Genomic DNA, 27,086 nt, shown 5'->3' on the forward strand with positions numbered 1-27,086 from the left:
ATATATAAACAAAATGAAAAAGTTATACACCACAGACAGGCAATGCTGATACCTTGGGTGTATATTTCTGGAAATTTTCCTATGCCAGCCAAAGATGGGATCATATTGTAAATATTTGTGGCTTCAAGTTTCACTGACACAGTAAATATTTTCTGCCACCCATGTTCAGCCACCCTGTGAGAATGGGGAAGTGAAGACCCATAAGCCTGTGGGTAGCCCCTAATCCAGCCCCCTCACAAAACAGAGATGTGGAAACCAAGGCCCAGAAACAGGAAGGGGTTCTTCTCCAGCCCCACATTGAGTTAGCATGACAGCAGCTCCTCCCCAGTCACCTGAGGCCAACCAGATCACCTCCTAATCTAGCTCTGAGCCTATCTTTCCAGATGTCTGAGTTGTCCAACCAGGTTCAAACCAGAAGAGGAGCAGGAAATGGGTTTTGCATAAAATAAACGCAAGAAAAATGAGGACAGCATGTCTGTGTTTGTGTCTGGGCCCCTAGGGCCACTTTGCAGCCTACAGAGCCCAGCCTTGAATCAGGAGACCGAGATTTTGCATTTGGTGCTCAGTGGCATCAGCGAACTTTGCACAAAACACCCCTCACTGCTACTGGCATATCTTCTCTGGTTTGGTCATCTGCAGCCCTGCCTGCCATCTTTTCCCAGCACAATGGCCAGAGGAATCATTCTCAAAAGCCAGGGATGAGACAATGGATTCTTAGATATGACACCAAAAGCACAACAACAAAAGAAAAAAATAGATAAATTAGATTTTATTAAAACTAAAAAGATGCCATAGAGAGAATGAAAAGACAACCCACAAAACTGGGGATAATATTTGCCAATTATATATCTGATAAAGAACTTGTATCTAGAATGCATAAGAAACTCTTACAAATCAGTAATGAAAAGACAACCCAATTCAAAAGCAGGCAAAAGATTGGGATAGACATTTTCCCAAAGAAGATATACAAAGGGCCAATAAGCACATGAGAAAATGCTTGACACTTTCAGTCATCAGGGAAATGCAAACCAAAACTACAATGAAATCCTGCTTCACATCTCCTAGGGTGGCTAGAATCAGGCAAGAACAAGTACTGGCAAGAATGTGGAAGAATTGGAACCCTCACACATGGCTGGAGGGAATTTAAAGTGGTGCACCCACTATGGAAAACAGTCTGCAGTCTCTTGAACCATCAAATGTAGAGTTCAAACACAGAGTTACAACATGACCCAGCAATTCCACTTGTACTTATTTACCTAAGAAAATTGAAAACCTACATCCACACAAAATTTGTACACAAATGCTTATAGCAATATTATAATAGCCGAAAGGTGGAAACAACCCAAATGCCCATCAACAGATGAATTGATAAATAAAGTATGGTACATACACACAATGGAACATTATTCAGCAATAAAATGGATGAAGCTCTGATATATGCACCTGACAGCAGCCTCCTAAACTGTGCAACTACCAGGATTCAGGATGCATTGCCCAGACTCGCTGGGTAGGAAGCAGAGCACTTGACTGAGGCTGGCCTCTCTGACTAACCCCTGGAGTGTCAGGCACTTTACTCCTTTCCTCTGTTGTCTCCAGTCCCTCAACTTTTCTGCTTCCCACTTCAAAGGCCAGTGTTTCATGAGTCTGAGGAGACCTTTGGAATATCTGAAGGAAGGTAGGATCATGAAAGGAGAGCAGAGGACCTCTAGGGAGTGGCTGATCTGCTGCTGGTTCTATCTGCAGCACTTGCCTGGGTCAGCCAGTATCAGTATCCACCTTACTGCAAGGTTTCTCCCCACTCTTCCCTGTACTCCTTGATGGCATATGCAAGTGTAACATGTCTATGCTATTCTCAGTGCCTAGCACAGAGTATGTGCTTAATAAAGCATTTTAAATAGGATGAATGAATGAATGAGGGCATAAGTTCACAGCCTGATTTCATGTTTCACCTTAGCTGTCCCTTGGCTTTGTAACAGAGGCCACAGGTGGAGCCTAAGATTCCAATCCCAACTCTGCACATACTGTGTGACTTTGGACAAGTCACTCCATTAACCCTAACACTCAGTCTCCCTATTTGCAAAATTGAGATGGTGGTCATGTCTGGCAGGGTTGTTGTGAGGATTGAATATGAATGTGTCAAGGACTCAGCTCTGTGCCCGAACATAGTAAGGACACAATCAAGACTGGCTATTGCTAGTTTTCCTCAATCCTTCCACCTTCCTCTCATTCTGAGAAGTTGGGGCATTTCATTGCGGCTGAGTGAGGGGTTCCCTTGTACACACAGACAGTGCTGGATTTCTGGTCAGGACATCCTCTTCCCTGTGAGCTTCCTTTCCCACACATCCTTTATGACCTCAGCCTACATCACCACAGAGAGTAGCCCCCAGTGACTCTGCACAGGCCCACCCAGGCAGGACAGGCCAATACTCAGTTTGCCCTCATTCTCCTTCTCCAGGCGGAGCCAGGAGATGGGGACATGAGTTCACAACCTGTTTTCCACTATTCTGAAAACTCTCAGTCCCAAAACATTGCGCATAACCTCCTCGGCCAAGTTACTTTCCTAATCCCAGTTGCCATAACAACGTGACTTAATGAAAGAGCAATTTTTTTCTTAAAATAATTCAACCCGTTACCATATCAACAGGGGTTTATTTTGGCTCCACACTCAGCCAGGGCTTGGTAGCCAGCACCTGGCAGCAGCTTCTGCCCCTTGGAAGGGACTTGGACTTCTAGGGGGCCATTTGAGAAGTGCCATGGAAAGTGTGGTGGCCATGTGTGCTGAGGAGGCCATGCCCTCAGTGAAGGGAGCAAAATACAGGGCGTAGGCACCAGAAGTTCCTCCTGGGGTTTTGGGGGTGGGAGATGGAGAGAAACGGAGACAACAACCATGCTCAGTGTCTTATTCAAAGTCTAAATTCTATATAGACAAGCTCCCTGTTGTTGAAACTCTCTCACGGCACCACAAGCCTGGAGGGAGTGCTGGGACTGGGCCTCTGCATGGGGCAGCTTACAAGAGTGGCTGATAGGAACAGGCAGGGCTGCACCATGTGCCTAGTAAATGATTCTCCCTGTGCCTAAGCTGTCTGTGTGTGACTTAGATTCCTTCTGAAATTTCCTCATGTGACCAACATGACTGACTGACTCTTCACTAGGTGCCTGGAACTGTGCAGGGGCCCTGGGGATATACCCGCAAGTCACAGCTCTCTGTCCTGAGGGAGCTCCAGTGTTGTGTTGAGCCAGGTCACTCTCACAGGCCACCCTCCTCAAATTTTTGTGCATGTGGGGATCTTGTTAAAATGCAGGTTTGGGCCCCGGCTGGTGTAGCTCAGTGGATTGAGTGCCTGCCTGCAAAGCACAGGGTCACTGGTTCAACTGCCAATCAGGGCACATGCCTGGGTTGCAGGCCAGGTCCTCAGTAGGGGGCGCATGAGAAGCAACCACACATTGATCTTTTCCTTTCTTTTTCTCTCCCTTCCCCTCTCTCTAAAAATAAACAAATAAAATCTTTTTTAAAACGGCAGGTTTGAATTAGTAGGTGGGAAGGGGGGGAATGTAAGCCAAGAGTGTGTACTTCTAACTAGCTTCCAGTTGCCACTGTTATTGCTGGTCCTCATATTGCAGTCTGAGGAACAAGAAATTGGTGGAGAAAACACAGCAGGGCCAGAGGGAGGCATTTGGCTACTCTGTTCCTGGCATCCTCCGGGGGATGCTCAGTCCTAGAAGTTTCAGCTGCATCTGTCACTGGGGTGGGATAACTTTCTCATGGAGTAAAACCCTGCTCTCTAGGCTACTTCTCTAAATCTGTACAGTTTTTATTTTAATAAACAAGAATGAAAAAGTGGGACAACCAGTTTAATAAACAAGAATTTAAAAGTTAACAACCGCAGTTGAGAGGCCACCAGGGTTGCTTCAATTCCTTCCCGAGGAAGCCCAAGTTAGCTGTTTGAAACAGTGTATGGGAGAGCAGAGCTCTGGACCTACTCAATTAAGATCCTGCCTGGGGGGAAAATGTCCTGTCTGAATGCACATTTTGGAGCATAAGTTAGGAGTAAAATGTCAGCTCTGTTTGTTCCTAAGTACATGACCCTGGGCAAGTCACTTCACTTCTCTGTGCCTCATTTTCCTCATTAACAAAATGGGGATAACAATCATACCTAACCCATAAGGATGTTTTCAAGATTAAATGAATATTTGCAAAGCACCTGACATACAACAAGTGTCAAAAATTCAACAAATTCTTACCGGGTCCTTTCTGTGCACTGGGCATACAGGCATTGGGGGATGCTCTGGTGACCATGGTAAGCATGGTCCCTGCTCTCATGGACTCTGCATTGCAGCAGAGGAGACCTGAATAATGAGAAGGAACCATCCATACAAGGTGGGGGTGGGGCACAGGTCTGGCAGGGGGAAATGGCAAATGCAAAGGCCCTAGGGTGGGAAATAATGACTGAAAGGAGCCAGCAGTCTTGGAGGGTAGTGAGTGAGGGGGAGTGCCATTGGAAAAGATGTGGGAAAGGTGGGCAGGGAACCCGATCACTTCAGGTACTTGAGGGTGATGTCAGGAGTTTGGATTTGATTGCCAGTGCAATAGAAAACTATTGGAAGGTTCATGGTTTGGGGAGAGGACAGGATCTGATGTGACCTGGAGCAGATGGCATAAGGTCAAGTCCTTGCTCTGTCACTGATTAGCTATGTGGCCCAGAACAGTCATGTGGTCTCAGTGAACTTCAGTGTTCTTGTCTGTAAAGACTGCTTTTACACAAAAGCAGTATGTACTTCCTTGGACAGTTGCATGGTCCAGTGAGTGACTCCATGGGAAAAGCCCTCTGGCTGGTACATAGCAAGTACTGTCTGGACCCTTCTCCTTATGGCTAAGGGCAGGGTGGGTGTCAGGAGGGAAGCTAGGGAGCTCCTCAAGGAGCCAGTTGCCTTGTGCACAAACAGTAGGTCGATTGGCCTTGGCTTTGAGATTGATGTGTGTTAATGGATGGGCAAGTGCAAACATCACAGAACCCTGAATAAAGAGCAACTACCACTGTGGCCAAGGTCACAGAGCACACCAATGTGTCATGGTATGTACTTGTTCCCTCCCACTTTGAGTAATCACCAGAACCTGTCAATCTGACCTCCTAAATTCCTCTTGAATCTCTTCCTGCCACGACTCACTGGCACCTCCCCAAATCAAAGCCCCATTACTTCGCACCTAAACAATCGAAAGAAACTCCTGCCTGTCTCAGATCTTGCTTTCCACAGGGCCACCAGATTCAGCTCCTAGTCACACAAGTCACATCAGCACACACCTCTGCATCAAAACCTTCAAGATAAAAATACCAGCTCCTCAAGCCTGGCCAACGCGTCCTCCTCCATCTAGTCTCCACCTCTCTCCTATTCACGTATACATTCCTTTAGAAGCGCCATTCTCCAGCACTTACGATTTCTTTCCACCAACAAGCTGCTTCCTCCCACCTCTGCCTTCCCTTTTTTAACCCAATAGAAGTCTATCTGTCCTCCTGGAATCAAGGTAATGCTTTCCCAACTTCTCTCAACTACATCTGTGGCTTCTTCCTCCAAGGCCCCACAGGACTCTATCTTTTCTGCCTGTTGGTGCAATTGAGTCACCCATGTCTTGATTATTGAGTCCATGTCCCACACTAGCTGGTGAGCAGAGGAGGGCAAATGAGACAGTCCTGTGAGCAGAGCCATGATGCTAGCTTCACTGGGTTGAGCGTTCATGAACACAAATTCTGACATGACAGGGCCCACCCAAGCTAAGCAGAGAAACAGGCCATCTGGGGCCTGAGGTGAACTGGGGAGCCCCACACCCACCCACAAGGGGGCAGCACTTCTCATTTTTACAGCTTGGATCTTGATGTTTTTAAAAAAGTAAACCAGCAACTAACTAAAAAGTGCCTTTAAAAAAAACTATGTAGGACAGCAAAAACAACAAAAAGTGGCTCTCAGGACACACGGTCTTTTGATCTATCATTTTGCTAACTTAGAACCTGCTATTTGTTTATGGGATGAATAAATGGACAGATGAATAAATAGGTTTTTTTCTAGATTCATGTTTCCTACAGCTACTATAAATTTCAAAGATAGGAGGAATTTATGCCTAATCAGTCCAATTTCTACTTGGTTTGCTCTTGTGTGTGTGTGTGTGTGTGTGTGTAAGGACATGAAAGTCAAAATCAAAAGTCAAGTTTGCACATTTCTCTCTTCCAAAATGAAGCCCAATCCCTTTTACTTGGCAATTCCAACAGTATCTCTCCTGAGCAGCCCGCAGGCCTTGTGAGCAGGGCTCTAACCTCAATTGTGGTAATACCACCTCTTTGGGATGTGGGTCACCCCAGGAGGAAGGGAGGGGCACAGAGGCCACAGAGCCTGTTTCTCCAGTGGTTGGTTTGCTCAGTTTGGTAACCTCTTCAAAACAAATTGCAGAGAATGGCAACCACTCAACTCTCTCCAACTTCCCCCATCCCTTCCCACCCAGCTTAACCTCAAACGGGAAAGCTTGGAGGAGGTACTGAGGACTCTAAGTTTCAGGGATCAAGGACTCAAATGCCTTATAGGCCCTGGCTCCCTGCCCCTGGGACTCTTGTAACTTGCTGTGGGCTGCAGGGTAGGACTTGTTCAGAGGGCTGCAGGTGGGTAGCCAGCTGCACCTTCTGCAGAGCTGGGCAGCAAACCTTGAGCTGCTCAACTCCCTGTTTAGGACCAACACACTCTTTCCTCGAAGCTGCCAAGGATGTTGCTAGTGGCTCACAGTTGAATCCTTCTTCAAGGTAATGCCCCATTCCTGGGGCAGGGGGCAGTCTTCATCCAAAGACTAGTCAATAGATGAGGGCCAGGGTGACTATGGGACAAAGGCCCAGCCACTTGGCCTCAGTAGGGACCATCTGAAGGACCATCCCATCTCAGAGCTTCCTATGCGATTGGCTGAGATCTCTGATGCAACTGTATTGAAGTTCAACCCCTGCCTTTGATCTCTCTGCTTCTCTTATCCCTGTGCAGGTGCCATTCTAGAAGGCAGTCTTCAAGAAGCCTGCATTCCTATCTCTGACTTAGATCTGTTTCCTGCAGAAGACAGCCTATGACAGCCTCTTCGTCTTGGCCTCTTTTCTCTCACTGCCCTTTTCTTCCTTCACGATTGCAATCACTCTAAATCCTTCCATGACCATCTTGAAGAATGATCCCCCAATCTTTTCTGTTGCCATTGCCACTTTCCCAGTTTGCCCACTTGCACATCCCATAGCTGGGTGGACAACTTCACCTAGATGGCCCTTTTTGAGTCCCAAATTTAATATATTTAAAATAGAAACTTCTCCCACTCCCCTCATCAGCCTTTCCTCCTGACTTCTCAATTTCTATTGGAGTCCAAGTCTGGAAACCCCAGCATCGTCTCGAGAACCCTCCTGCTTAGAAAACTTTTGCAGTCCATCAGCACCTACAGAACAAAGTCCATGCTGCCTGGCCTTGCATTTCAGGCCTTTCTTATGGACTCAACCTGGCTTCTGAAAAGTCTCTGATCCAGGACTTCTTAACATATTCATGGCTTGAAAATCTTTGAGTGTCTGATGACATTTATGGAATGTTCTATGAGTATAAAACAAGATACATGGAATTGCAAAGGAAGCCAATTATATTTAAAGTCAGTTATTAATACATATGTTTTAAAACGTATAATAGAATAATACATATTTCAGTATTAGCACATTAAGTACCATGATCTAGTGGTGAGTCCAGTAACTCCCATACATTTGAAGTAATCACGAGTGTAAAAATATTTCAAGACATCTGCAGCAACAGTAAGGAGATGTCAAAATCCTCGTGGCTCCTATCAGAAACAATGTCACAAGGATCACTAATACTACTGTGCTGTGCTGCCTGCGTCCATAATAGAAGGAAAGGCGAAATTTCAACTGGAGGTTAGTAAAGATAAAGTTGTAACTTTTTTCTACCCAAGTACCTGGACTCTCTGGTCAAGCACGGCTGTACTGTGGAGAGTCTCTGCTGCAGCTCCAATTGGAGGTTCACATTCCCATAAACAGATTCCAAACTCCTCCTCTCATCCTGGCTGAACTCTGGGAAACTGGTCCACTGGGCATGGACCAAGTTGGCCCCATTTTCCATGTGGGCTCAGGGCCCTGAACAGAGTAGCTCACTGCTGCCAGGAGCACACATCCCATTTGGGAAGCTCCTAAGGGCTGTCTTCCTTGGCTTCTCTCCCCTCTGGTCCCAGGCCCTGTCTGAATGACTTAACATATTTCCATTGGCTCAGCCAAGATTACCTAGAAATTATGAAGACACCAGGCTCATGGGGCAGCTCATGGCTATCAGATCCAAACAGAGTTCTGAAGCATTTAGTTGAAGAAGTTACTTCCAAAATGACACCTGTAGCTTTGAAGTGCCACCACTCTGCTCAGGCCCTTCTAGGTTTTGACAGCTGAGACTCTTCTGGCTCTCAGGCTTACACGGTGCACCCTCCTCTTAGCTTGCTGCCAGATGCTAAATGTCCTGCAATGCATGGGACAGTCTTATGCAATAATGAATGATCCAATCCAAAAATAACAATCATGCCCTCAGTGGGAAACACTGAGTAGGCACTCTATAAATGTCTTCCTAGTGCCCCAGTGGTCCTTGTTGGCCTGATGTGTCAGCTTCTGAGGCATGGCCAGTCTATTTTCTCTTGGGCATTTCTCTTGACTCCACCCATTTCCCTTTGGCCTGAAATCCCAGTGACCTTGGAAGCTAGGGTTGGGATTGAGTAGTAGATATATAGGAAAATGAGAGCCCCAGCCCCAACTGTGGTCATCACAGCTGTCTCTTTCAAACTGGAGATTTGTTAGGCCTGGATCTTTGTTGGGTCAAGGGGAGCTGGGCTTGACAACTGCCACTAAGGAGAGAAAAGCTGGAGGGCAGCTAGCTGCTTTCAGTTCCCTCCAAGTACCTGGTGACCTGGGACCCTTGTTCCTCTGCCCCTGGGAAGAAAGGCCCATCCTCGGCTGTCTCTGCCTTGGAAATTGGACCAGGGAGTGGGCACTCTGATCCAAGACAGGAGAAGGTACCAACTCTTACTGTACTCATGTGGGTTAGTCATTTCCAGGTAGGAGCTGCCATGAGCCATCTTGCCTCTCAGCTGCATCACTTTCCATGAAGCAGTCTAGTTTCCTAAAAAACACCTTGTCCACATTTCCCAGACCAAACTGCTCCAGGAAATACTGGTGGCTGTGATTGGTGGAGGGGTGCTGCTTCTGTTAATATTGTGTACTCTGATGAAAGGGATTAGTGAGTCATTATTGCAAAAATTATGTTCTGACTCTCAAATTATATTTCTTAAGAATAACAAATACTTATTATAGTGCTTCATGCATTAGAAAGCACTTTATGGCCTTGGCTGGTATAGCTCAGTGGATTGAGTGTGGGCTGCAAACAAAAGGGTTGCTGATTTGATTCCCAGTCAGGGCACAGGCCTGGGTTCCAGGCCAGGTCCCCAGTGGGGGTCATGTGACAGGCAACCACACACTGATATTTCTCTCCCTCTCTTTCTCCCTTCCCCTCTCTCTAAAAATGAATAAATAAAATTTTTAAAAAAGAAAGCACTTTACGTATTAGGTTGAACCATACAGAAGTGTTGAAACTTTTAAATGATTTTATTTACTTATTTGTTTGTTTGTTTGTTTGTTTTAGAGAGAAGGAAATGGAAGGAGAAAGAGAGGGAGAGAAACATCAATGTGCGAGAGAGACATCGATCAGTTGCCTCTCGCATGCCCTGACTGGGAATCAAACTGTCAACCTTTTGCCTTGTGGAATGACACTCAATCAAATGAGCCACACCAGGAATGGCCAGAATTGCTGATATTCAATGGTTTGGGGTCGATTTCATAGGGTTCAACCTAATACATTTTCTCATTTTTTGGCTCCATTTTACAGCACAGAGTACTAAATCTCAGAGAGCTGAAATGACTTGTACTTATGACTAAGGTTGCAATCAGTAGGAAATGGCAGGGTTGAGCCTTGACAACCCCCATGCTCTTGATTCTCCAGGTAGGATGATTCAGCCCAGAAGACCCTAAAAGCAGTAATGTGAAAAGAGACAATGCTGGGAGACCGTTTTCTCAGCCTGCTCTCAGGAATCCCTGTGTTGGCTGTACTCATCACCTTTTCTCAGTGGAGATTAGTGGGAGACTAGGTACCTGGCATAGCAGGCACTGGAAATGATGATGTAACAAATTTTAGTTTTATGGCTTTAGGAACAAATGGTACATCAAAGACAATATCAGAGCACATTAATCCATCCATCCTGCCACCCAGCCACCCCTTCCCACACATGTGTCAAGCTGTGCACTAGGTGCAGAGCTACCAACATTCAAGGAAGTCTTAATCAGCAAGGCTTCCACCCTTTGGCAAGCTGGGGGAGGGGGCTGGAGTGGTGGAAACTGGGGTGAGACCACCATGTGCGTATGGGATGTTGATTTGCTGTGAAGATGCTCTGTATTCCTGGTCTTTTTCCTCTGGCCCAGGCCCAACTTGGTGGGAGGCTCCTGCTTATTCGACCACAGAAAGCAGCTGGGTTTTGCATGGTGCTTCAGGAGTCAGGTACCCCCGAGAGTTTCTCAGGGGCAGAGGCTGGAGGAGGTAACAGAAAGAGTGAAAGAGGAATTCTGGTGCCCCACCCCTCCTCAAGGCAAGAGAAAGCTGGGAGGTGGTGCTGGTGAGGAAGAGCTCACTCCCCGGCTGCCATTGGAAGGAAGAAATTCCTTTCTCCTCCACCTGAGTTCACTTTGAGCCCTTGGCTCAGCCCAAGGCAGCAGGCTTGGTACTTGTGTCTGACCAGTGCGGGGAAGGGCAGAGTGGGGTAGGTTTGGTTTGAAAATTTGTCTACCAGTGGGCATGGGGCCACTGCCTTCGCCCAGGGACAGCATGCTGCCTGCAGGGGATAATCACAATTCTCAGCTTACTGTGTCAGGGAAGGGTGGGAGCCCTCAAGCCTGCTGTAAAGTCCAAATGCTCCCCAAACCTAGCCTGGCTCAGGCTAGGACAAAGCTGGCTTCCCAGGCCCCAGTGCTCTCTAGCCAGCCAGTCAACTGCCTCCCTCTGTACTGCCAGCATACAATCAGGTACCAACCCCCAAACTCAAGTCTCAATGCAAACCCGTTTGCAGTATGCAATTGTGCCCCTGCTCACCATTCCAGGCTGTAGGCTGTGCCGCCATGGCTGTCACCACTGCTACCAGGGACCACAGCAGCTCTGAGGCTGCAGGGTTAAGGTCTAACAGTTGAGCAAGCCACGATGTGGGTTCCTCCCACCACACCCTCCCAGGGCTTTCCCCAGAGCCCCATTGCCACACTACTCCGTTTTTGAAAAAAGGAACCAGGGGCACTGGGTCTTGAGGACAATGCAAAGTACAATAAGAGGCTGTGAACAGAGCCACCTCTGGAGGCAAAGAAAGAGAATCACCTCCTGAGCACTCAGGGCTCTTTTCTTATTTCTACAGCCAGCATAGCTAGAGCCCACGGTGGGGGATAGGGGGTTATGGGGTGGGAGTGAAGTTGGGGAGGGTAGAGGAGAAAGGCCTTTTATACCTCAGTCAGCTGTTCTGCCTTGCACAGGGCAGGCATGCAGTGAGTTTCTGGGGATCCATACACCAAGATCCCAAGAGGCTCTAGGAGTTGCCGGGATTGTTGAAGTTTTTGTCCTCAGCTCTGTTCTTCTGATCCACCCCTACCCACCACAGAGACACACAGCTCAGGTGACATTTTGGACTTCTGCCTGCTAGATCTCTGCTGTTCAATACAGTAGCCACCAGTCACATGTGGCTCACGAGCAACTTGAAAATGGCTAGTCTGAATTGAAATGTTCTGTGGGTACAAAATGCACACTGAATTTTAAAGACTTAATATGAAGCAAAAAATGTTAAATGTCTCATTAATAGTTTTTAGTATTTATTTTATGTTGAAATATTTTTATATATTGATTAAATAAAATATATTATCAACATTAATTTCATCACTCTTTTTTAACCTTTTAAATATGGCTGCTAGAAAGGAGGAATACTGGTGTAGAAATTGGCAAATCAGTGAATGAAATAAAACAGTCCAAGACAAACTCATATATATATATATATGTAGTCATTCAGAATATAATAAAGATGGCATTTCAAAGCAGCAGGGGGAAAATGTGGTTAATACCAGAATATTCAAAATTCCATATGTGGCTCACAAACAAGTGTTACCATAGATAGCTTCTTTTTAAAGATATTGATATGAGGGAGAAACATCAATCAGTTGCCTCTCTCATGTACCCCAACTGGGGATCAAACCTGCAACCCAGACACTTGCCATTTGCCCTGACTGGGATTCAAACCAGCAGCCTTTCACTCTACAGGATGATGGCCAACCAACTGAGCCACACGGGTCAAGGCCCCTTCAGTACTATTTGAAGTTTTAAGGACAAATGTGATATTTTTACAATAGTAAAACTATTACATGTATTTATATTTTACATATGAGAATATAATTTACTACAATAGCTTATACAATAGTACAATGGCATGAATGTTTTCAGTAACAATTCAGTTTCTATTATTTTCATCACTTGCAAACACCCTTCTCACCTCCCTCTTTGTTATTCCTCCATTTCTGCCCTCTTATTTCCTCACCTTCTTATTCCTCTCACCTTCAAAACCCCAAGGATCTGTGAATGGGGAGCCATTGCACTGGTCTTGGCTCTGAGCTCAGCTTCAACCTAAAGCTTTGGCATCTCCTGCTATATGTCTTCCCATAGAAGAAGAAGGCACTATGCTGTATTAATGTTCAACTACACATACAATTACTTGAGATAACCATGTCAGCCCTATCCACTGTGGAGACAAACACCTACCCAGGGAAACACAGCCTACCATTTCTCCCTAGCAATTTCACCACATTCATGTTAAGATAAGACAACTTAGAAAGAGAAAAATATTCACTTAGGAAAATGAGTATATTTGAATTTTTTTCCTTTCCTAGTTAAGGAATGGGTATAAGCAGGGTAAAAGAAGTGGACTTTGCAGAGAAGGCTTCAGTTTGAGAAACCAATTGAATTTGCTATCTGCAGTTAAAAATCACTAAGAAGGTCAAGTGTTTTCAAAAGACAACTATAGAAATTGGAAGAAGGAAAAAATTTCTCCAGCTTCTGGGAAATAGGTATAACAAAAGATTTGTTTGCTCCAGGGCAGATGGGAACCTCTGTCCTTAGAGTTTAATTGAGAGAGGAAAAAAGACAAGAGTCTCAGCCAATTGTCAAGCAGATAATAGCTTCTGAAGGCTGGGCCAGCAAGGATTGAGAAATTGAAAGCCCTGTTGAATGTGTGGGGGACAAGTGGTGTGGGAAACTACCAATTTTCTTTTAACAGTCATTCTCAATGCAAATGGATAAATTGCTTCAATGAAGAAAGAACTGGAATGTCTATTGGAACTTTTTTGTTTTTCATGAGACCCACCCCCACAAAAAAATTAAAGACCTGGCATCAAAATAAGTAGAAAAAGCACAAGACTTGAAGCCAGGAGACAGCTCTGGTCCCGAATTTACAAAACATGACAACAAATAATTGGTATGAGATTCCTTTGAAAACTACAAAGTGTGATTAACTATTGTTATGGAACTCAATTTTGTCTTTGGCCCTTTCCATCTCCCCCTCCCTTCTGAGGCCCTCTTGTCTTCCACAGTTTCAGAACCAAAAATACTGAGCCAAGAGTTGAAAAGGAATCCAACTGAAAGAACATCTACACTCACCCCTGAGGATACCACCTAGATTGAAGAATTTTTTCCAACATCCTAAGTTAGTGGAAACTAAGCCAGAATGCCATATATTTGGTGTTACGATTTACACAAAAGCAAAATCTTAAGTACTGGGCTCTTATTTAAGCAAGTCTAGTGAACTAATTTGCAAATTCAAAGACTGGAACTACACTGCTCACAGGAGGGAGAAGAGGAGAAACTCGGCCTCCACATGGTATCCCTCGGTAGGCTTGGGACCCTCTTCGTGGCCCCAGTGGCCCATGTCCTGGGAACACAGCTAAGATACCTCCTTGTCTCTTCCTCACTCTCAAACATCACTCCATCACCAAGTTCCTTTGCTTTTACCTCCAAAATAGATCCAGAATCTGACAATTTCTCCCTGGCACTGTCACCACCCCAGTCCAAGATTTCATCAGTGGTAGAAGCCTCCTAAGTGGCTTCCAGTCCCCCTTTCCTGCCTCTCACTCTACAGCAGCCAGAGTCAGCTCTTTTAAAAGTGTATTTTATTGATTATGCTATTATAGTTGTCCCATTTTTTCTCCCCTTTATCCTCCTCTACCTGGTACCCCCCCCTCCCACCAGCATTCCCCCTGCCTTAGATCATGTCCATGGGTCGTACATATAAGTTCTTTGGCTTCTCCATTTCCTATGCTATTCTTTACCTTCCCCTGTCTATTTTGTACCTACCACTTATGCCTTTTCCCCCCTCCGCCATGTACTCCCAACCCCCCAGCACTCCCCCCCTTAGTTCATGTTCATGGGTTGTACATTTAAGTTCTTTGAGTCCTCTGTTTCCATACTATTCTTAAACTCTCCCCATCTATTTTATGCCTACCAATTATGCTTCTTACTCCCTGTACCTTTTCCCCCATTCTCCCCCTCCCCATCCCTGCTGATAACCCTCCATATGATCTCCATTTCTGTGATTCTGTTACTGTTCTAGTTGCTTACTTAGGGTTTTCTTTTAGATTCAGTTGTTGACAGTTGTCAGCTTTTTAAAAAAGCAACTCTCCCCTGTCTGTCCACTGCATGGACCTTGAATGGGTGAGGCTTTGACTAATGTCCACCATGCTCCATTCCCCCACAACCCCCTACCCCCGATCTCAAGTTACAACAACAACAACCCTGTTTTCTGGGTCTCAGGTTTCTATACATAAAATTCTTCCCCATCCACTATCTGCATTTGTTTATAATTACTTCCCTACTTTCTTTTATCTTTTCTGTTAACCAATTTCTCCTTGGTCTGCCTCAAAGAGATTCTAGGTCCTGCTTGCTGATGGATACTGTGAATGGTTGAAGGAAACAATAAGCAAAAGTGCTTGGGGACCATGGCAACAGAGGCCATGGCAACGGGCCAAGCACTGGAGACGCCCTTTCTACCACTCCTAGTTTGTTTTAGACCAAGTGCTGCTGATAAGGCCTGATAGCCCCATTGTGTCACCTAATCAGGGCAATGCCGCTTGCTGGAGACATTACCGCAAAATTTCAGTTCCAGAAAGAGCTTTGCAATGCTGTTGCTTCCCTGCACCAGTGTTGCAATGGCAGCCTCATGGTAAAGGCTGTTGCCAAATCCAGGATTGGATCTAAGACTTGCCTCAAGCACTCATCACATTCCATTGGAGTGTACTTAGAACCCCTAGATGGGCAGGCAAGGAGTGAAAATAGCAAAAATTTGGTGGTCATCTGCTTGGGCCTGGAAGCCAAGAATCTTAAAGTTACTACCTAAGCAATCCACTCCAAGATTTTATACTGGAGTCTGAGAGACAAGGGGGTTCTCAGTGAATTGGAGCGTGAAGTCTTGTTTCATAGATGTTATTGGTCTCTCTGATGTACTGGGTTCTCCTAAACCAGAGGATGGGCTCTGTAGCCTCAGTTTCCTTATGTGTAACAAAGGAGCAGCAGGAATCTCTGTCCTGCTTTTCTTTTCTTCTTTTTAGATAATGAACTATTTTGAGCATACAGAAAAAAAAACTGGGAAAAAGCAAATTTCCCCATATTTGTCCCAGAACTTTTTCTGAAAGGAATAAAATTTTACAGGTTCAGTTGAAGCCTCTCGGGTACCTCCCCAGTCCCAATTTTCTGCTCCACAGAGGTAGCCATTCTGCTGAATTGGGTGTCTGTGATTCACATGCATGTTTTTAAATGTACTATGTCCATGCTCCTAAACAGCATGCAATACACAGTATTGTTTTGCATGTTCTTAAACTTTGTATGAAGTTTATCAAACTGTAGCTATCTTTCTGCAATATACTTTATTTGCTCAACATTAGGTTTGTGAGGAATACTCTCATTGATGCAGGTAGCTCTGATTCAGACATTTTCATGCTATGTAGTATTTCATTATTTAAATCTACAATGATTTTATTGATTTATTCTCCTGTTGTTTCTTCTGTTATATCTATGTTCCTGTTGTTCCAGGATGGCTCAGGAGCCATGAGATGCCCAGGGAGACAGCAATAAGCAGAAGCCATAGGGAGTGAGCAAAACAAGGCAGCAGGAGAGGTAGGGACAGAGTGGCTGAGTGGTAGAATTAAGTGGCAGACAATTTGCTGGTCTTGTCCAGCACTCAATTGTGAAGAGTGGGGGCTGCCAGAGATGGCTTTTTCTCCCTCACTTATGCATGAATGCTGACACTCATGACCTGTCACCCAAGGAAACTGAAGCATACCTTTGTTCTTACAACCCCAAAGACGCCAACTTGCAGTCTGTGGGAAGAAGCCCAGACCCCACAAGAGCTGTGATTCACAAAGCCTGGGTCTGCACTTCTGAACCTGGGTCTTGATTTTGTCCTCTTGGTGTGTGTGTGTGTGTGTGTGTGTGTGTGTGTGTGTGTGGACAGTGTATATACACTATCCAGCCTTCCTTGTCCTGGCTGGTGATGCACAGAAGGAAGTCCTGCATGAAGCTGGAAGAGGGTGACAAAAACCAAAAAGTCGTCTTCGGCAGTGAAGGAGCTATGCCACATGGATTTGTGGATCATGGGTAATTCCTGGGTTCCACTGGATACCTAAGGTCTTAGGGACACAGTGTTAATGAATTATATCCACCACTAGACTGTTACGAGAGCCTCAACCATACCCATGGGCAACAAATGGGCAATCTCTGCCTTCCTTGACTACACTCCCACCCCACCACCACTAAAACACAGCAAGGAGTTACAAGAAACCAACATGGCTGGCACTGAGGGCAATGACACTTAAAAGCATTCCAAATCTCTAACCAGGCTAGATTCCAGAGACTTCTGTGAGCCAGTTAGGGAACTGTGGGCTAGATCAGGAGTTATTTCAATTCTGTGTATGGGAGGAACACAATGGAAGGTGTGTTTTGAAAGATCAGTGTATGTGCAGCATGGACTGAAGTGGGCCTGACAAATGGCCCGGGGACTACCACTTGCTGGATGCCACACAGCAGATGCCACCAAGATGTTAATGCCACATGAGAATTGGCCTTGAAACTAAGTTAAGATTCCTTCATGGAGTTCCACATAGGAATTTTGGTTTGTCATGTATTATTTGAGGTGTCATGAAAAATTATCTAAAACTTGACAAGGCAGAAAAGATTACTTCATGCCTTTTCAGGAATATATGAGAGCATCACCCATCTGGTTGCTTGACTATTCACTATTATAAAGTTAAATGTAGACTTGTGCAAAATTGATAAGTTGTAAATTATTTTTGTCTGGTAGAAATAAAAATTGTTCCTGTACAATATGAAAAATAGCACCAAAAGTTGCAGTTTTATTATTCTATAGAACTACCCAGTTTTGTATGCAACTTTTTAAAAAGATTATTTATTTATTTATTTTTAGAGAGAAAGAGAGAGAGAACCATCCATGTATGGTTGTTTCTCACATGCCCCACAGGGGACCCAGCCCACAACCAGGCATGTGCCCCAACTGGGAATCCAACTGGTGACCCTTTGCTTCGCAGGTCTGGGCTCAATCCACTGAGCCACACCAGCCTGCACATGTAACCAACTTTTAAAAATTCTTATTCCATCATTATTCAGAAATTGTATTTTTGATAACTTCCAGTCTACTTTCTCTGCCTATGAATTTACTTACTCTAGATATTTTATTAAAGTGAAATCATGCACAATTTGTGACTGGCTTCTTTCACTTAACATAATGTTTTCATCCATGTCGTAGCATAGATTATAAATTCAGTCCCCTCTACTACTGAACAATATTACATTGCATGGATACACCATATTTTGTTTATTCATTCATCTGTTGATGGACATTTGGGTTGTTTCAACCTTTTCTCTATTGTGAATAGTGCTGCCATGAACATTTGTGTTCAAGTATCTGTCCAAGTACCTGTTTTCACTTCTTCTGGGTCTATGCCCAAAAGTGGAATTGCTGGATCATATGGTAACTCTATGTTTAACTTTTTGAAGAACTGCCAGACCTTCATATGTTTTTTAAAACCAGCTCTGCCACAATGCTGGTTTGCTCATCAATGAGTTAAATAAATCTTTGATATGGGATTACTATATATTTCACTGAGAGTCATGATTTTAACTCTTTGAAAATGATACTTTGATAAGGGTGATTCATTTACCTAGTTGACCCCAGCTGGCCCCCATTGCCTATTGCAAGCTCCCTATGAGGAAGTCAATTAATAGAAATGAGGGGTCCCTTGCTTAAACTCATGAGGCTAGCATGGAATTTTGGTGCTTATAAAGAGAGAGGAAATTTTAATTATGGTCCTATGATAGTGATGCCAAAAGAAGTCAGGCAGGACTACTCATGGACACAGAATGTGTACGTCTTTATTTTCTCTGGGAGTATAAGACTTTTCTGCTCTGGAATGTCAAGCAACTGTTGATTTTCTACAGTGTGACAGCTTCTGCTGGGAAAACTCTAGATTTCTCTAGTTTGCTTTAAGCAACCTCTGGGACCAGACAAACTACAATCAAACCAATTGGGAGACATACTAGAATTCTTTTTGTACAGCCTCAAAATCTGTTTTCAGCCTTGGGTGGTGTGGCTTAGTAGGTTGAACACCGGCCTGTGAACCAAAGGGTCACCAGTTCGATTCCCAATCAGGGCACATGCCTGGGTTGCGGGCCAGGTCCCCAATAGGGGGCACTTGAAAGGCACCCACAGATTGATGTTTCTTGCCCCCTTTCTCCCTCCCTTCTACTCTGTCTAAAAATAAATAAAAAATCTTTAAAAAATTGTTTTCATTGGCATTTGACAGGAAATCTTTTAGGCAGGAAATGAAAAGAGGAAAGAGACTTGGCCTGGAGTTTGAGGAGGGTGGGCACACAGGTAGGCAGAGGGCACAGCCTAGGGTTGGTTGGTGGGAAGGGAACAAGGAGCAGGTGCCCTGCCCATGACCCAGCTCCTCAAGAAGGATTTTCAGTTGCCTCTAAGTGGCCTTTTATTCATACTATACAACCCTCCAAAAAATCTCTACTAGAGTATTAATCACACATAAAATTAGAAGTATTCTTGGTTTCATACATTTTTAGTGTTTCAAACCAAAGTTTTGCCCTTTTGAGTGTGCCTGAAATTTTACAAAATATATTTCCCCCTCACAGCTCAAAAGGAACTAACAGGATTTTGATCACAATTTTCTCACATTTGAGACAAAGCTATGAAAGAACAGATGAGTGTAATGGAAGAATTTCACAGGTGGTTAAGAATATGTAGGGAAAAAAAACAGAATAAAAAAGAATGTCACTGTTATAAATATAATCAGAATATATCTATTTCTGAAAGCATATTAGACAGGTTAAGAAAATAAAGACAAAACTTACTTTTTTCTGAAACTCTTATTTTTTCTCCCTCACAGGGCTGTGACAAGATGAAATACATGTAACAAGCACTTCGCAAACTTCAAAGAACTGCTCTGGACGGGGCTGGGTGGTGGAGAGAGAGGGCATGGGCTATGAAGCCCAATCTTGCTTGGGAATGTCCTGGCTTGGGGATCTCCCCAGTAGTGAAGGCAAAAGAAAATCCTGGCACGCTTACCAGTGTGGCTTAGTGGACTGGACATCATTTCTCAAAGAGAAAGGTTGATGGTTCGATTCCTTTTCAGAGTACATGCCTGGGTTGCAGGTTCAGTCCTTGTCAGGCCTTAAACTAGAGGCAACTAACGAGTGTTTCTCACATTGATGCTTTTCTCCCTTCCTTCCCTTCTCTCTAAAAATAAATAAATAAATAGCCCTGCCTGGTGTGGTTCAGTGGATTGAGTGCCGGCCTGCAAACCAAAGGGTTACTGGTATGATTCCCAGTCAGGGCACACACCTGGGTTGCAGACCAGGTACCCAGTAGAGGGTGTGTGAGAGGCAACCACACATCAATGTTTCTCTCTTTCTCTTTCTCCCTCTCTTCCCCTATGTAAAAATAAATAAAATCTCAAAAAAAGAAAAGAAAATCCTGAGGCCTCAGCTTTCACATGTGTAGAGTGAGCACAGTATTTTGTGCCTTACACTGTTGTTGATAAAGCCTTCATGAGGAGCAAGAACAAAGTGCTGTGGAAGCATGGTTTTGGGGACACACTGTAGCCCTTACCACACTGTTCTGGAATAGTCTCTTTACTATTAATAAATAGTCACCTCAATTATACCAGAAGTTCCTTGGGACTTGTTTGCCTCTGCATTGTCCTTGCCTCTAAGCACAGTGCTTAGAACATCATGCTCAGACATTCATTCTTTTAACAAACATTTATTATGCCTTCCAGCCAACAACTCTTTATTTTTTAAGATCCTATTTATTTATCTATTTATTTATTTTTATAGAGATGGGAAGGGATGGAGAAAGAGAGGGAGAGAAACATCGATGTGAGAGAGAAACATCGATTGGTCGCCTCTCATATGTGTCCCGACCAGGAACTCAGGGAGGAAGGAGAAGAAGGGAACCTGAAACCCAGGCATGTGCCTCAAATGGGAATTGAACCAGCAACCTTTTGCTTTGTAGGATGACTCCCAATCCACTGAGCCATATTGGCCAGGACCCAGCCATCAACTCTTCATAGCCACATTTTGCAATCCAAATCTCCTTGCCTTTCCAGCATTTAAGCCCCAGGGTGGTCTGACAAGGACCCTGTGGTGGATACAGGGATATACCCTCTGGTCTTCTGAGGACTGAGTGCTGCTGGAGGATGGTCCTCTTTGGGGATTGTCCAGCCACCTCCTCAGAAGACACTGCCTCACCCAAGGCCATGCACACTCCCTTGGAGCAGCCTGCATCTAGTGACCTGCCCATATGGGGTACAAATGTCTGGTCTCCTCATTGTAACTCATAACAACTGTGAAGGGCCAACCTAGCTCCAGAGCTCTTTGTGGGTCAGCTGAGGCTAGGCATTAAGATGGTGTTCCATCTCAGCTTCTCCCTCAAACAGTCCTGCCTACTTCCCTTAGACCATCAGCTGTTGATCCCAAAGTCACCTCAATCAATTTGGCACATGCAACCTGCAACAGCTCCTCCAGTGGCAATCCCCAGACTGGTTTTGTGGCCTGTGTAGGCTCTGACTCAGCATCAGGGAAGCCTCCATTCCAAATGATCCCAGGAACTGGGACAGTCCCCAAGGCCCAGTCACTGTGCCACTGTGCACAGGCATCACTCACAGTTACATTTCTCTTTCTCTCTCCCTCCCTCCCTCCCTCCCTCCCTCTCTCTCTCTCTCTCTCTCTCTCTCTCCCTCCATCTCTCTCATTTTTCTTATCAAATGCATTTGGAACCACTACTGTGAAACACACAGGCCTAAAAGCAAATAGTTATAGCAATGGGGAAGACAGTACAATAGAGAAAAAATGAACCGCTCATGCTTAACTGAAGAAAAGCTTCCTAGAGGAGGGGCCCTTTAAATTGACTCTCAAACAATCAGTTGGGGTTTGATGGGTGGACAAGAGATGTGAAGAAACATTGCACAGAGAGGGTATAGCATACTCAAAAGCTATCAGGCCTAAAAGGGCTCAGGGTGTGGAAAAAGGGGGAGGAAGGGGCAATGAAGCCTGGGACACTAGTAGGGGCAGATCATGCAGAGCCTTATAGGCCACTTTGAGGAACTTGATGCTGAACCAAAAACACGTTCCCGTGTTGCCTAAGCTTCAGCCATTTAGGTACCACTTTGATGAGTTTTGCCCTATTTGGGTCCCACTGGTTCTATTTACTACCCACTTTTTCTTAAAATAATTTTTTCTTACATAAATTTATAGTAAAATAAATCTTATATGGCATCAAAAACCAAAGCAAAAGGAGTATCATTTGCCAGAAATAGAAAGAATAATAGTAAGAATAAATACAATGGAAACAGAACAGAATAATTAAATTCTATGTAGATATCTCTGTCTGTCAATGTCTTTGAGCCTGAGGCCTGCTCTAGCTCTGTTCTAAAGGATTAGCAAACATTACAGAGGCTGAAGAATAGCACCATGCTGAGACTTTCTCCTTGATGTAATCAGAAAGCTGGAAGGAGAAGGAGGCGAGAATCATTTTCTCACCATGTAATTCAATGTTCTTTAAAGCTGTACCATGTACCATTAGGATCACCTTGGAGTTCCCCTCCCTACCACCCCGCTGACTGTGGAAGCAGTTGGTAAACAATAAAGTGCCCTACAAATGTGCTTGTTATTACCACTGTATTGTTTGGTCCATTGGCTCAGGGGCAGTCACTTCCACGTAGCTGTCCCTTCTTTGGCTCAGCATGATTTTCCAAACCAGTGCCCGTGGCGATCATCATGCCCCACATTGTGTGAGAGAAAGCAATAAGGGTGGACTGGGGGGTGGCAGAACCGTGGGAATCCCAGGCACTTAGAACTACAAGGGCCCTTACAGAGTATCCTATCTTCCCACTTTCCAGCTGGGGAAACTGGGACCACAGGAGGGAAATGATTTATCCAAGGCCACAGAGGGTGTTAGCATTAGCAGTCCAGGTGACACACAGAGGGAAAAAATAGTCTAACTTATTGTTTGAGGCTACTGGTTCTGGTAGTTACCATCTGTGAGACAGAAGAGAATAGAATGTGGGAGCAGAGATGGGGAGAAGTGAGTCCATCAAGATTGAGAGCACAGGGGCACTCTCCAAAAATCAACCTTCTCAGCTGGGCTCCTCAGCTAGGTGCACAGTTTGAGGTGGGCCTGGAGCCTAGGTGGTAGGAAGTGAGGAAAGAGCCTTCAAGGGGTTGAAGGGTTTGGGAAAGATACCCAAAGAACTGAGGTAAGCCAGCTCAACAGAACTGATCCAAAGGGCAGTGCCAACTCAGCCAGGACATGCTGGGACTGTGCAAAGCAACATAGGTGTGAGATTGCCACACCTGGGTTCAATCCTGGTTCTCTCACTTTATAGCTGTGCACGCCTCTGGGTAAGTCACTGAACTGCTCTGAGCCCCAGTCTCCTCACTGGAGTATGACATGGGTAATAATAGTACCCACCTCATGGGATTGTTGTGAAGATCACAAGAGGCAGTATATGCAAAGTTTCACATACAGAGCTTTTTACCATACTTAGTGTTATTTCCTCCCACCCACTAGACCTCTGCCAATACATTTTCTTCTCTCCTACCCACCCCCACCACCAGCCCAGATTCTCAGCCAGCACCTCCCAGCCCTGAGCTCTGTCCTATTCTTGGGCTCACCTGGCTGTCCCACTTACCCAGCTATGGGGTTCATAAGGAGGCTTTCAAGTATTTGCAGATAAGAAAGCTTGAGGGGGCATGTTGCAGGGGGTGGGATGGGGACCTCCTTCACCTAAATACAGAGGGCAGGCCAAGCAACTGGCACTGTGCCGCTGGAGAGAGAGGCCAGCTTTGGCCTGGGAGAGAATAAACAAAAGGCTCAGGTCTCCTGCGGCGTTAGAAGGCAGTGCCTGAAGCAAGTCCCTTCATTAAAAGCTAGCAGGCAGAAGGTTAAATATAGCCCTTTCCAGTTGTCTAGGACATATATTTGTGAAATGTCAGAGCTGTGTTACAGTGAGAGAAGATCTTGTCCGTGCTCTGTCTTTATAGAGTAGGAAGGAGGTGATAAAGGAGAGAAAGAAACCTTGACTTTGTAGGCAGACATTGGAGGATTTTGAACTGCCAGGTCTGTTTTTTAAAGTCTTGCTTTGGCTGAAGAGTGCAGAATGGGCTTGAGAGGAGCCAGAGTGGGAGCCCAATCAGAGGGAGAGTGATGGGGGTACCAGGCCAGGGTGCAAGTTGTGGAGGTGGAAGGAGGAAATTGACTGCGAGGTGGGCCAGGCCTGCATCCCAGGTGAAGATGGCGCCTCCTCCCTCTCTTGACCTGGTCTTTTGAAAGACTTGCCCCACGACTGTAAAAAAAAAAAAAAAAGGCAACCTGCCCAAAGACAGCCAGACCCCTCACTCCCTTTCAAGGAACCCCTTGGCAAGCCTTTTAGGAAGTTTCTTCTTGTCCATAGGCCCCAGCTCTGCTGCCTGAGGCCCCTTCAGACCCCATCTACTCCCTTTATCCTGTGACAGCCCCTGGAAGACTGGAACACCAAAGACCACATTCCTCTAATTCTCTTCCATGCCAAACAGCATGTGGTCCTCACAGTATTTAATTCTCAGTCCCATCACTCTGGTTTTCAACCACTAAGCTCATAAACTCCTTTTGAGCCTACTCCTGCTGCAATGGATCAACCAGAACTCCAGAGACATGGCATGGACTCATGGTCTGTCTTACTAGCTACCTCTGCAGCCTTAATTGTAGCTTCCAGTACATTTTCTGGGGCATGCAACTGCAGTGTCCTGCCCCCACTCCTGCTATCATCTTCACATGAGCCAGAGAGGGGTCCTGGTGTGGCCAGGGATCCTAAACTTGATTCTACCCTACTGTCAGCAGGTCTGGCTTGAATTTCAATTACAAGGCACTTGGTCCCTTGATAAAAACCTGTGCGAACAGTGATAGGCACCTCTTCCCTGCTCCTCCCTGCCTCCATGCTTCAGTATTGCAAAAACAAAAACAAAAACAAAAACCTAAACCGCCAGCATTTTAGCAGGAGTCCAGGAAGTGTGTAAACACTAAGATTGGCAGACAGTATTTTCCACCATCGATAGGACAAGACCTCAGAAGGCATGATAAGTCAATTTATCAAAAATAAGAGATATAGTATTTCTTACACACACACACACACACACACACACACACACATACATACACACGCTCCCTTGTTCACTTTTATCATCTCTAGAATCCCAGCTTATCAGGGTTGGGATGTGATCACATCCACACATTCCTCCCTCAGAGCCACCCAATTTTGGATTCTTCTCATAGCTTCTGCCAAGTAGCCAGCCTGCCCTGCTTTGCATACCTCTAGTACTGGTGTACCTGTTCCCCCCAAAAGTGGACCAAGCTGCCTCAGGAAAACTCTGAGGGCAGAAAACACATCCTCCTCTTCAACAGACCCCAGTTCCTTTCCTTCTCTTCTCTGCTGAGCAAGCAACCCTCCTTCCCTGAAGACTCACCTCCCAGGCTCCAGAAGAGGGTCATAGACTCGGCTCTTTCCATTCTAGTGGTGTGGATGGCCAAGACTCCACATTCAGCAAATTTTCATACAAGAGAAAAATGTGTGGTGCGCCCACACTGTAGGCAGGGAGCTGATGGGCTCCACGTTGTTCTGAACCCCTTCCCCAGGCTCCTCAGTGGACACCCAGGCACTCTTCCTGATACCTGTTTCCCAGCGTCCTGTCTGGGTCAGTTTGGCCCCATTGGTCACATGCTCTGTTGCCCCGCAAAGTTGTTCCTGAGCTTCCCAGGCAAAGTGAAGCAGGATTCAAAAAGTGAGTTTCCTCTCTTTCCTCTCACACTCGTCTCCGCCCCCACTGCCTGCTTGCAGCCACACAAGTCCAGTGGGTCCTGTCACAGCAGACCAGTGAGGGGAGCTGTTTGAGTTGGTCTGGTCTCTCTCTGGGTAACATTCTCAGCCAGAGGTCCAAGTCAGACCCCACAGAGGGCTGACCTCCCGCCTTACTGCTGTCCTGCAGCAACGGGAAATGAGCAGGAACTGGCTGTCTGAGTCAGCGCCCCTGGTCTATTGTCACTGCACAGGCCCCTTCCTTCCCAGAGGAGAGACGTGCACAGAGATAGGCCTTGTTTTTTGCAAGTCTCTCTTGCATACACACACTTTCTCTCTTGGTCTGAAACAAGTTGGTGCACTATGGTTGAATGAAGTTCAGTTCAGTTTCCCCAGCTCCTAGTAAGTACTTACTGTGGCAGAGGTCATGCCTATACCACACAAAACTCATTTCTCAGCATCCTTACCACAGGTTGAGGAGCTAATGATGACAATAACAAGGGAGGAAACTAAGTCTTGGAGAGGGAAATGGCGTCCCGGGGTCCAACACCACAAGAATAGTGATATTTGGAACCCAGCCTGGTTTTTCTGCCCACCTTCCTCACTGCTTCTCCCACCTTCACCCACCAGCATATTACAGATTTCAGGGAAGCCGATTTCCTAGGGCACAAAGCATTAGAGAATTGCTGGCTTTAAAACATTTATAACATACCTTGTTCAAATTCATTTCTGTGTGTTCAGAAGGCCAAGGGCCCAGGAAACAAGTCACAGGTACCAGAAGCTCCTTACAAAAGGACTCCATGACCATACTGGCAAAATGAGTGCAGCCAGAGGGCTGTGCCTTGTCCCAGTGACCATCTTCTAACCAGTAGAGAGGCATTGGCAGGTTCTTTCTCACACAGTAAAAAGAGCCCTATTGAAGCTTGATTCTTTTTCCATTCACTCCCCTCCAGAGATGCTGAGAGACAGGGAAACAGCTTGAGGGAAGGAGTCGGGAGCCTCCCCTGAAGGAGCCACCCTATTGCCTGCCTCAAGGGTTCTGTACACCTCCAGTACTGACCAGACTCAACTCTTTAAGAGCAGGGCAGGCTTGTGGGTCTCTGGAAGCCCCACCTTCACAACAGACTTGTATAGTTTGATAGAAAAAGCCTTCTATCAAACTATCAAAGCCTTCTATCAAAGCCTTCTATCAAAAAGACTGAGGTGAAATTTCCAGACAAGGAAATTGCGTGGTGGTGCGAGAGGGGTGTCTTCTAAGAACAGTACCTGGTTGACATCAACTGCATTCAAGACTTTAAGTAGGCTGAGGCCCAAGCAGTGAATGTTCTCTGTGGCAACACCAAGAGGTTAACCTTAGCTAGGTCAGCTTCCCAGACACCAGACCTGCTTTCCAGAACACAGACCACGAGCAGGTTAGGAAGGGAAATGGGAGGGGAGTGGAGACACCTCTCAGGAAATCTGTGGTTACAGAGGAAAGAGATAAGAGCCATGGCTGGAGGGAGAGGCAGAACTGTGAGTAGGAGTTCACTGTTGTCAGGATGGGGCTGATTCTATGTGCTTTTA

This window comes from Sturnira hondurensis, unplaced genomic scaffold (assembly GCF_014824575.4).
Source record: "Sturnira hondurensis isolate 20B ecotype Veracruz unplaced genomic scaffold, ASM1482457v3 Scaffold0000982, whole genome shotgun sequence".
Taxonomy (NCBI): Eukaryota; Metazoa; Chordata; class Mammalia; order Chiroptera; family Phyllostomidae; genus Sturnira; species Sturnira hondurensis.